Raw genomic sequence first — 9,431 nt, 5'->3', positions numbered from 1 at the left:
CCAGCACACAATAAGAAGCCATCAAACCCAGCCGGGCCATGACATGCATTATTCATGAGATTTTTTTTTTAATGCCTTTGAGGCTTTTCTTCACATCGACTCTACCCGCTAGCGAGAGCAATGATTGAATCGGTGTTGGCTAATGTGGATAATTTCCTCCCAGTGCCTCCCATCTCTCGCTCTGCTTTGCTTTCCCACATTGTGCTCTAGTGTAGATATGTTCGCGTATTGAGAGTTCTCACCAAGGAAACGTCTCCGTGTGATGGCGAGGCACGATCCTGGACATCTGGATCGGACGATGTGTCCTGCTTCATAATCGACTGGACATGATCAGGCGGGATGAAGGCGGTTTAAGAGGTCGGGGAACGCCAGTTATTCTGTTAACACCTGCAATATCTCACTAGAAGAACTCAAATTGTATTAAATGCTTTATTTTATTATTAGAATTATGAATTAGACACTACTTTGCTTTGGAATGACTTCTTATAACTTATAGCATTTTAGAATTTGGATCATTTTAGGTGACTTGAAGCATTTGTTCCGAGTTTAAGATGTTCCTTTGGAAAGCTAGATCAAAAGATTGAGTAGAATTCCTGTTATAAATATTCCTCCCACCTTCAAGAGATATGCCTGTAGGTGGATGCTATGCTAAAACACCCTGAGGTGTGTGTGTGTGTGTGGGTGGGTGTGTGTGTGTGTGAGTGTGTGTGTGTGTGTGTGAGTGTGTGTGTGTGTTGGTGTGTGTGTGTGTGGGTGAGTGTGTGTGTGTGTGTGTGAGTGTGTGTGTGTGTGTGTGTGTGATGGACTGGAATCCCACCCACTCCCAGTGTCCTCCACCACCTCTTTGACCCTGATCGGGATAAATTACTTACTGATGATGAATAATACTCACATATATTTCCATTTCAGTGTCTGTAACATGATCTGCAGAATCTGGGAGGAAATTTGTCACTTCTATGTTCCATACACACATTTGTACAGCATTTTCCTTCACTGTCCTTCCCTTAGATTCCCGAACCCTGTTCCAGCATGATGATGCTCCTGTAAACAAAGCCCCTGAGCTCCATGAAGACATGGTGTGGAGGTTCAGGTTGGAGAAAGTGGAAGATCTGGAGTGTCCTGCACTGAGCCCTGACTCTGACTCAACCCCACTGAACACCTTTGGGATGAACTGGAACTGGAGTCTGATCAACATCCCAACATCAGAGTCTGATCTCACCAATGATCCTGTAGCTGAATGATCACTAATCCCCACAGATACACTCCAACATCTAGAGAAGAGAAGAGAAGAGAAGAGAAGAGAAGAGAAGAGAAGAGAAGAGAAGAGAAGAGAAGATTTGTAACAGCAGCACATGAAGCTTCATTATTCAGTATTTTCTCTGACTGGAGCAGGAGGTTGTTGAGATGAAGAGCTCCTCCTCCTGCTCAGGTTTCCAGCTCTCACTACAACACACTCAGATAGGTTCACATCTGAATCTCACAGCCACTTTACAGTCCATTTCATTTATTAGATGAAGCACATAATTCATTTTTTCACAGAGAAAGTGAATGAGACAACGTAGAAAAAATAAAAATGTGTCGCTTTTATCTAGAGAGTAAATGAGAAGCTTCACAACGTCAGGCAGAACAACGAGGAGGTCAAGTGAAAGGTGTTTCTTTTCAGGTTCAGGATAAGAAAAGTGATGTTCTGTAAACACCTCGGTGTCTAGGATGCAATCAAGAAGACAACTAATCGTACACTGGCAAAAATTGCATTACTGGTAAACAAGACAGCAGACTCGAAGGTCAGAGGTATTTTGATATTTTATTAAAAGTTCCATAATAATAGAATGATGTACGAAAGAAAAAACAACGTAGTCATGATACAAAACAAGTGGTTATTATAATAACAGTAAGAATAATGCTCCAGAGTTCTGTCTAAGTGACTGGAACAGAACGTAAGCGTATAATTTAGCATGATCTATAATAACTCCTGGCGCAGAAGCGTACGCCGCCGAGCTTTAACACTGCTTTGGGTGCACCGAGATTCAGAGACGCTTCAGATTTAATAAGGACGTCAAAGCAGAAGCAAACACGACAGGGCTGAATATGCTCATTCTGCTCATTTCAGGACATCAGGACATCATCACGCTGTTGTTATTGGGAGAGCGGAGAGATTCTGACAGCTCTACACGGTCGAGAGGACGTGTTTGTACTTCCTGAAAACTGCCTTTGAGAAGAAATGTGGAAAAATGCTAGAGACAGAAAATGAGCTGCTATTGCTTTGTAATGCAGAAAAATGTACACTATATTGCCAAAAGTTTTGGGACGTCTGCCTTTCCATGCACATGAATGTAATATGGAGTTGTCCCGCCCTTTACAGCTATAACAGCTTCAACTCTTCTGGGAAGGCTTTCCACAAGGTTTAGGAGTGTGTTTATGGGAATTTTTGACCATTCCTCTCTAGAAGCCCAGTGATTTGTGAGGTCAGAAGATCCAAGGGTGACTATAAATTCCAGATAAACAACACTTTACAATCTACCTTTTCAATGCAGAAGTCATGGTGTTAAAGTATGTCATTATACATTAAAAGTTATTTTTTAATGACAATGCTCGGTTTTCACAGCAGGCCTGAAGATGCAGGATCCACACCATAACATCTTCTCATGGAGATGAAGCACATCACAAACACCAAACAGACGTAAATAAACTGACGAGCTAAAAAAGCGTCGTTCTCCGAAGCTCAGCTATTACGCCTAATGACCAGCATCAGCAGGATTTATTGCCTTAATGACACTTTGCACTACACATCATTAGCTTATCACACCACAGACCACGTTACACAATTACACCACCGAGACGCTGCCACATCCGTTTGTTTGACTTATTGAATAGATGAATTTACAGAAACGCGAAGATGTCGGACTGAAGGTAGGAGAGTCTTTTTGAAAATGATGAAGAGATTTGTTCATTTATGTAATATATATATACATATATATACATAGCTATACACTGATCAGCTGTAACATTATGACCACCTGCCTAATATTGTGTTGGTTCCCCTTTTGCTGCCAAAACAGCCCTGACCCTATGAAGCATGGACTCCAGTAGATCTCTGAAAGTGTGCACAGGGGTCAGCATGGGCAGCCTGACTCTGCAGCTATGCGGCCCCATACACAACAAACTGTGATGCACTGTGTGTTAAGACCCCTTTCTATCAGAACCAGCATTAACTTCTTCAGCAGTTTGATCAACAGTAGCTCGTCTGTTGGATCGGATCACACGGGCCAGCCTTCTCTCCCCACGTGCATCAATGAGCCTTGACCGCCCATGACCCTGTCACTGGTTCACAACTGTTCCTTCCTTGGACCACTTTTGATAGATACTGACCACTGCAGACCGGGAACACCCCACAAGAGCTGCAGTTTTGGAGATGCTCTGATCCAGTGGTCTAGCCATCACAATTTGGCCCTTCATCAAACTCGCTCAAATCCTTACACTTGTCCATTTTTCCTGCTGCTAACATCAACTTTGAGGACAAAATGTTCACTTGCTGCCTGATATATCCCACCCACTAACAGGTGCCATGATGAGGAGATACTCAGTCTTATTCACTTCACCTGGCACTGGTCATAATGTTATAGCTGACCGGTGTATAATATATATATATATATATATATATATATAAATAAATGAATGATGTTGTGTCTGTGAGTCTGATCTAAAACGAGTCTGTCGGCTTTCAGTGTGTTTTAGAAGTGTGTTTTTCCCTCTGTTGGAGAACCTTACACTTACACTTATCTGAGCTGCTTTTTAGATGAGCAAGCATTCTGAGAACATCTCAGAGAGCAGAAATGGGTTTGATATCAACATTTACTTTGAAGATACAAACATTTGTGTGGAAAATTTTCTTGTTTTTTTGGAACTTTTCTATTAATATATCACCCCTAGTAGACTAAAAACAGAAATCCTTCTAAAACACTACAACTTCTTAAAGTCCTGAGTGTCTACTTTCATATTCAATTCAATTCAATTCAATTTTACTTGTATAGCGCTTTTAACAAAGAGCATTGTCTCAAAGCAGCTTTACATAAGAAACAACAAACATACAAACAGTTCTAGATGTTACCCTAAATGAGCAAGCCTGAGGCGACTGTGGCGACTGGGGCAAGGAAAAACTACCTTTGATGGTATGAGGAAGAAACCTTGAGAGGAACCAGACTCAAAAGGGAACCCGTCCTCATTTGGGTGACAGCGGAGAGTGTGATATGAACAATGTCCTTAATACAGGGTCTTAATATAAGCTTCATAACCTCCACTGTGGAGAGGAACATGACAAAGACACTCAATCATCAACAACAAAACAGGAGTAGCTTCATCACACCACCCTGTCCCTTACAATTTCTATTAATATTAAATAATTATTAATAATAATGTATGTTTAGATTACGCCCATGATGTTCTTATAGCATCAGTCAATTAAAAAGCTAATAAATAGCATGTTGGATTTTTCTCACTAAGGCTAAATAAAACACTTTCACATTCGTGTTGTTATTTCCATCCCGCTTATCCTTAATTATGCTGTAAAACTGATGGCTGCACCGAATGACCATGTTGAATCCGGCATGTGCCGAGGAGATAACAGAGACGGCACCGAAGCGCCGAGAGTCCACCGTCCAAACAGCATTAGCAACAATTCAGTCAGGAACAAAAGGAAATCTATAATCCTCCACATTTCCTTTAAAAAGCGCTAATTAAAGGTGAAGCCTGGAACACGCAGGTCCGCTCTCGACTGCTCCTCTTTGAACCGTGCAGAGACAGAAAATAAATTCACTGAAAACACTTAGCGCTAATGTCTTTCACCGTTTCCTGATTTTTGTTCTTTTCTGGATTTAAAGTCTTCCAGCCACCTGCTGGGTTTCTGTCATTAAAAACTGGCTCACATCCAGTTCAAAGCTCATTCATATTACGCTAAATTACACGCTTTTTAATTATCATTAAGCTGTTGACAAGCGACTAAGAAAAATGACCGGATTCTTTGTCGTCGTGTTCGTTGTTTGTCACCGTCACTGGGTACGAGTCTGTGAAAAATCTCCATGTTAGAAAAACAACCACAACGACAAATCCACTGCTTGGGAAGATGATCCTCAGTGAAGCTCTGCATATCTAATTTTATACAATTCGTCTGTATTTACTCTCTATTTCTCTCTGTATGTTTTTAAAATATATTAAAATTTCTATTTAAATTCGCTTGTCCCAGGAAGTCTTCATGTCTGTCACCGGCTCTCCCTTTTAGTTATGATGTCATAACTAGTTTTGCCAGAGTCCCTGCCTGCACTTTACTCATAATCTACATTTTCTTTAAACATCACATGATCACAAGCATACTCAATATCTTTCTCTCTCTCTGTCTTTTTCTGTTGAGCTACACATCCCACTCCCGAGCTCCCAGTGCTCCCAGTGTTTCCAGTGTGAATACTTCTTCTTTCCTGACCTGTCTGATCCATCCAGACAGTCTACCCCTGGTTGGAGTCTTGTGGCTTGGTGGTGGTCACTGCTGCTGTGGATAGATCTGTGTGGACAGCCCCTGACCCAGGGGACTGCTGTGGATAGAACCACTTGGATGTGAACTGCATTGCATTGGTCAAGAAATTAGTGGTAAGTCTCAGAAACTACACTGACCTAATAGTTCCTCAAGAGCTCTTGGTTGCTGTTCTAGAAAGGACATTATCAACATTTACATTATTTACTGTCCAGTGTCACCTAGATGAGGATGAGGTTCCCTTCTGAGCCTGGTTCCTCTCAAGGTTTCTTCCCCAGATCATCTCAGGGAGTTTTTTCCTCACCACCGTCACCTCAGGCTTAAATATTTAAGAGATAAATATTTGCTTTAATTTGGCACCCATATGTATGTATACTGCAAAGACTTTTATAATAATATTTTATAAAATGCTCTAAAACTCATCCCCTCTGTTTGGCTATTAGATTCTTTACCATCATGATCTCCTCTTCAGAGCGACACGCTTCCCTGCTCTCGCCCAATGTAACCTTCATAATCACATACACAACATCTGCTAGCGCTCCACTTTGGTAAATTTAGATAAACGCCTCTCGTTCTTTTGCCCAGTGTGTGTGTGTGTGTGTCTATTCTGAAGCTCTTTTGGGAGCATGAACAGCACAATATATATATATATATATATATATATAGTGTGTGTGTGTGTGTGTGCTTTACTTTGTTCAAGGTCATCCAGCATCCAGACACTGACTCATGAGAATGCTTTGAAATATCAAATGTAGCATGAGATTAGCAATTAAACAGATACTTAAGCATTATACTTCATTATATTGAACTCAGATACCACATCCTCTGTTCTCAGATTTATTCGGTGGAATCTCGCTAAATGGTTCCCTATGAAAAATCCAAATCCATCTTACACTATAGTGCCAAAAGTATTGGGACACCCCTCCAGATCATTGAATTCAGGTGTTGTTTTTCAGGGGTTGGGCTCGGTCCCTTAGTTCCAGTGAAAGGAACTCTTAATGCTTCAGCTTCATACCAAGACATTTTGGACAATTTCATGCTCTTTGTGGGAACAGTTTGGGGATGACCCCTTCCTGTTCCAACATGACTGCACACCACTGACCAAAGCAAGGTCCATAAAGACATGGTTGAGTGAGTTTGGTGTGGAGGAACTTGACTGGCCTGCACAGAGTCCTGACCTCAACCCCATAGAACACCTTTGGGATGAATTAGAGTGGAGACTGTGAGCCAGGCCTTCTTCAACCATGGAATAGTCAAAATTCCCATAAACACACTCCTAAACCTTGTGGAAAACCTTCCCAGAAGAGTTGAAGCTGTTATAGCTGTAAAGGGCGGGACGACTCCATATTACATTCATGTGCAGGTAAAGGCAAACGTCCAAAATCTTTTGGCAATATAGTGTATCATATACCTGTATTTATAGAGGAATAATACAGTAAGAACCGATTTCTTTTCATTTATGTTTCCACAAAGGTTTTGTGATATTTCTACATGCTCAGATCAACACGACCAGCAAGTCTTCCTCTGCTTTCAGTCAGTAAAGCAGCATTTTACTCCTTGGAGCTTTTCACAAATGCTTTTGGGTTCATTGGGTCAGTGTTTGAGTCAGTAAATCTGTGTGTGTGTGTGTGTGTGCTTTGTTCATCTTTTAATATCAGCTTAGCGTCACATTAGCATGCTTTTACATTTTTTTTATGTGTAATCCTAAGGGAAGTGTGCAGGAGGTGGGTGGAATGAGGCTGCTTTTTAAAATTGTTGCTGCCTTTTTTTTCCTTTTTTTCCTCCTCATCAAGAGCTGACTTCAAGAGCTTTTTGCCTCTCGACTTTACAATCAGGTAGCAGAATTGTGGCAACCGAGAAAGAAACAACAACATGGAGGACAAAGCATAATGAAAATGGTTGAAAAGCTGAGGAATATCATCATCATCATCATCATCATCATCAAGAAAGCTGGACAGAGAACTTCAGAACCAGATGAGAACTTCAGAAGGTCCTCATCAGAGGACACATCAGAGCAGTGAGAGATGGTGCAGTGGAGAAGATGTGAGGAAGAAGAAGGGAGAAGATTCGTTTACTTCCATAACATGTTCTCACCAGAACAATTTGAGATGATTCATCTAAAATAAATAAATAATAAAAATCAAGACCACAGAAAAAGGGGGTGGAGTTTCATCAAGGTTTCATTATGATGTCATGGTTGATCCACCAAACATCATATAGAGTCTACAAAGCACTTTGGCTCTGGATAAAAGGAATCTGCTAAATGCTATTAGTTATTAAAATTCCTACGCATTCAAGTCTTTCCCGAATGAATGAGATATCTGTAACGTTCCCATTATCCCATTATCCCATTATCCCATTATCCAGAGCCGGAGCACTTTAATTGCTTCGACCTGCTGCTGCTGCTGCTGCAGAACTTTCTCTTTAAAAGCTCTGAACAATATCGATTACGTAAAAGAACCTTCGCTGCCATGTTTCATGGTGACACATCTGACAGAATTCTCAGGCTAATAGCTATAATATATGATTCTAAATATAGATTAGAAATACGGACATAAGGAATAAGTATTAACTCCCTCTTCAGCATTTTCACATTTTATCCTTTTAGCAATTTGGAACTGACTTCATTAGGATTGTATGTTATAAATCGACACAAAATAATGCATAGTATTGAAGTGCATGCTGGGAAATCAGTACAGTTTGCAAAATTACTTTAAATTATATAGACAGAGTAAAAGTTAGGATTGTATAAGTATTGACCCCCCTGTTTCTGTGCTGCTGTGAAAGCCCTCCCTGTAGTAGTTCCTGGTGCAGACAGTTTGCCATCAGAAGTAAGGACATTAGTTAAACAGTGTTGATCTGCTTGTAAAGGTAGTGTTATGTAATTTCAGTATAAATTCTCCTGCTCCTCAAGTTTAAGTTAGATGATAACTAAACAACATCAAGAAGACCAAAAATCTGTTGTTGGCAGCTTTTATTTAAAGTTTACCCTTTTAATTAATGTTGATTCTTTTTTATTTAAAGTTGACTCTTTGTATGTAAAGTCAATTCATTTTACTTAAAGGTGATTCACTTTATTTAAGGTTGATTCTTTTTGTTTAATGTTAATTCATAATTCATTTATATTTAACATTGCTTCTTTTTCATTTAAATTTGATTCATTTTATTTACAGTTGACTCTTTTTATTAAAATTGATTTGTTTGATCTAAAATTGACTCTTTTTTAAAGATGACTCTTTTCAATAATGTTAATTCTTTTTAATTTAAAGTTGATTCATTTTATTTATAGCTGACTTTTTTTATTTAATATTGACTCTTTTTACTAAAGTTGGCTCTTTTTATTTAATGTTGATTCTTTTTCATTTAAAGTTGATTCTTTTTATATAAAATTGACTCTTTTTAATAAAGTCTTGACTTGTTTTATGTAGCCCCACATTGTCATGTATCACCGTATCACCAGGTAGTGCCTCAGCTATATGTGGTTGAAATGACAATAAAAGCTTCTTGACTCTCTTGACTTTTTTATTTAAAGTTGACTCTCTTTTATTGAAAGTTCTGGACAAATATCAGACTTCTTCCTCTATTAAAGTGACATCAAACCCATTATTAAAAATGGAAAGAAAATGTATCAACCACAACAGATGTAAACATCTGAAGAAGTAAACAAGAGGACAAGGTTAACTCAAGGTTAACTCTCAGTGAGCTGCTACCATCACCACCATGCTTCAAAATGTGGATATGATCTCAGGGTGATGAGTAGTGCTGTTTCCTATCACAGGCTTTATGGCTTCAGATATTTTACTGCTGAAATACCAGCTAATACCAGCTGATTTATGTCCTTATGGATGTAGAAGAACCATAAACTCATCAGTTTGTCTATGAACTGTTTTCATGAGCGCATTCTGTCTGA

The 9,431-nt window shown here is 39.5% G+C and overlaps 1 long non-coding RNA gene across 1 annotated transcript; it reads left to right on the top strand.

Moving 5' to 3' along the window:
* The first annotated feature begins 203 nt into the window (after positions 1-203).
* LOC131351737 (uncharacterized) lies at positions 204-8,483 on the top strand. Its single transcript, XR_009204431.1, has 3 exons — positions 204-357; positions 1,009-5,637; positions 7,315-8,483. It is a non-coding gene; the product is annotated as an uncharacterized LOC131351737 (long non-coding RNA).
* The last annotated feature ends 948 nt before the right edge of the window (positions 8,484-9,431 follow it).

Source organism: Hemibagrus wyckioides, linkage group LG04 (genome assembly GCF_019097595.1).
Source record: "Hemibagrus wyckioides isolate EC202008001 linkage group LG04, SWU_Hwy_1.0, whole genome shotgun sequence".
Classification (NCBI taxonomy): domain Eukaryota; kingdom Metazoa; phylum Chordata; class Actinopteri; order Siluriformes; family Bagridae; genus Hemibagrus; species Hemibagrus wyckioides.
The sequence above is the reverse complement of the archived record's forward strand: the minus strand, read 5'-3'. Positions and strand labels throughout refer to the sequence as shown.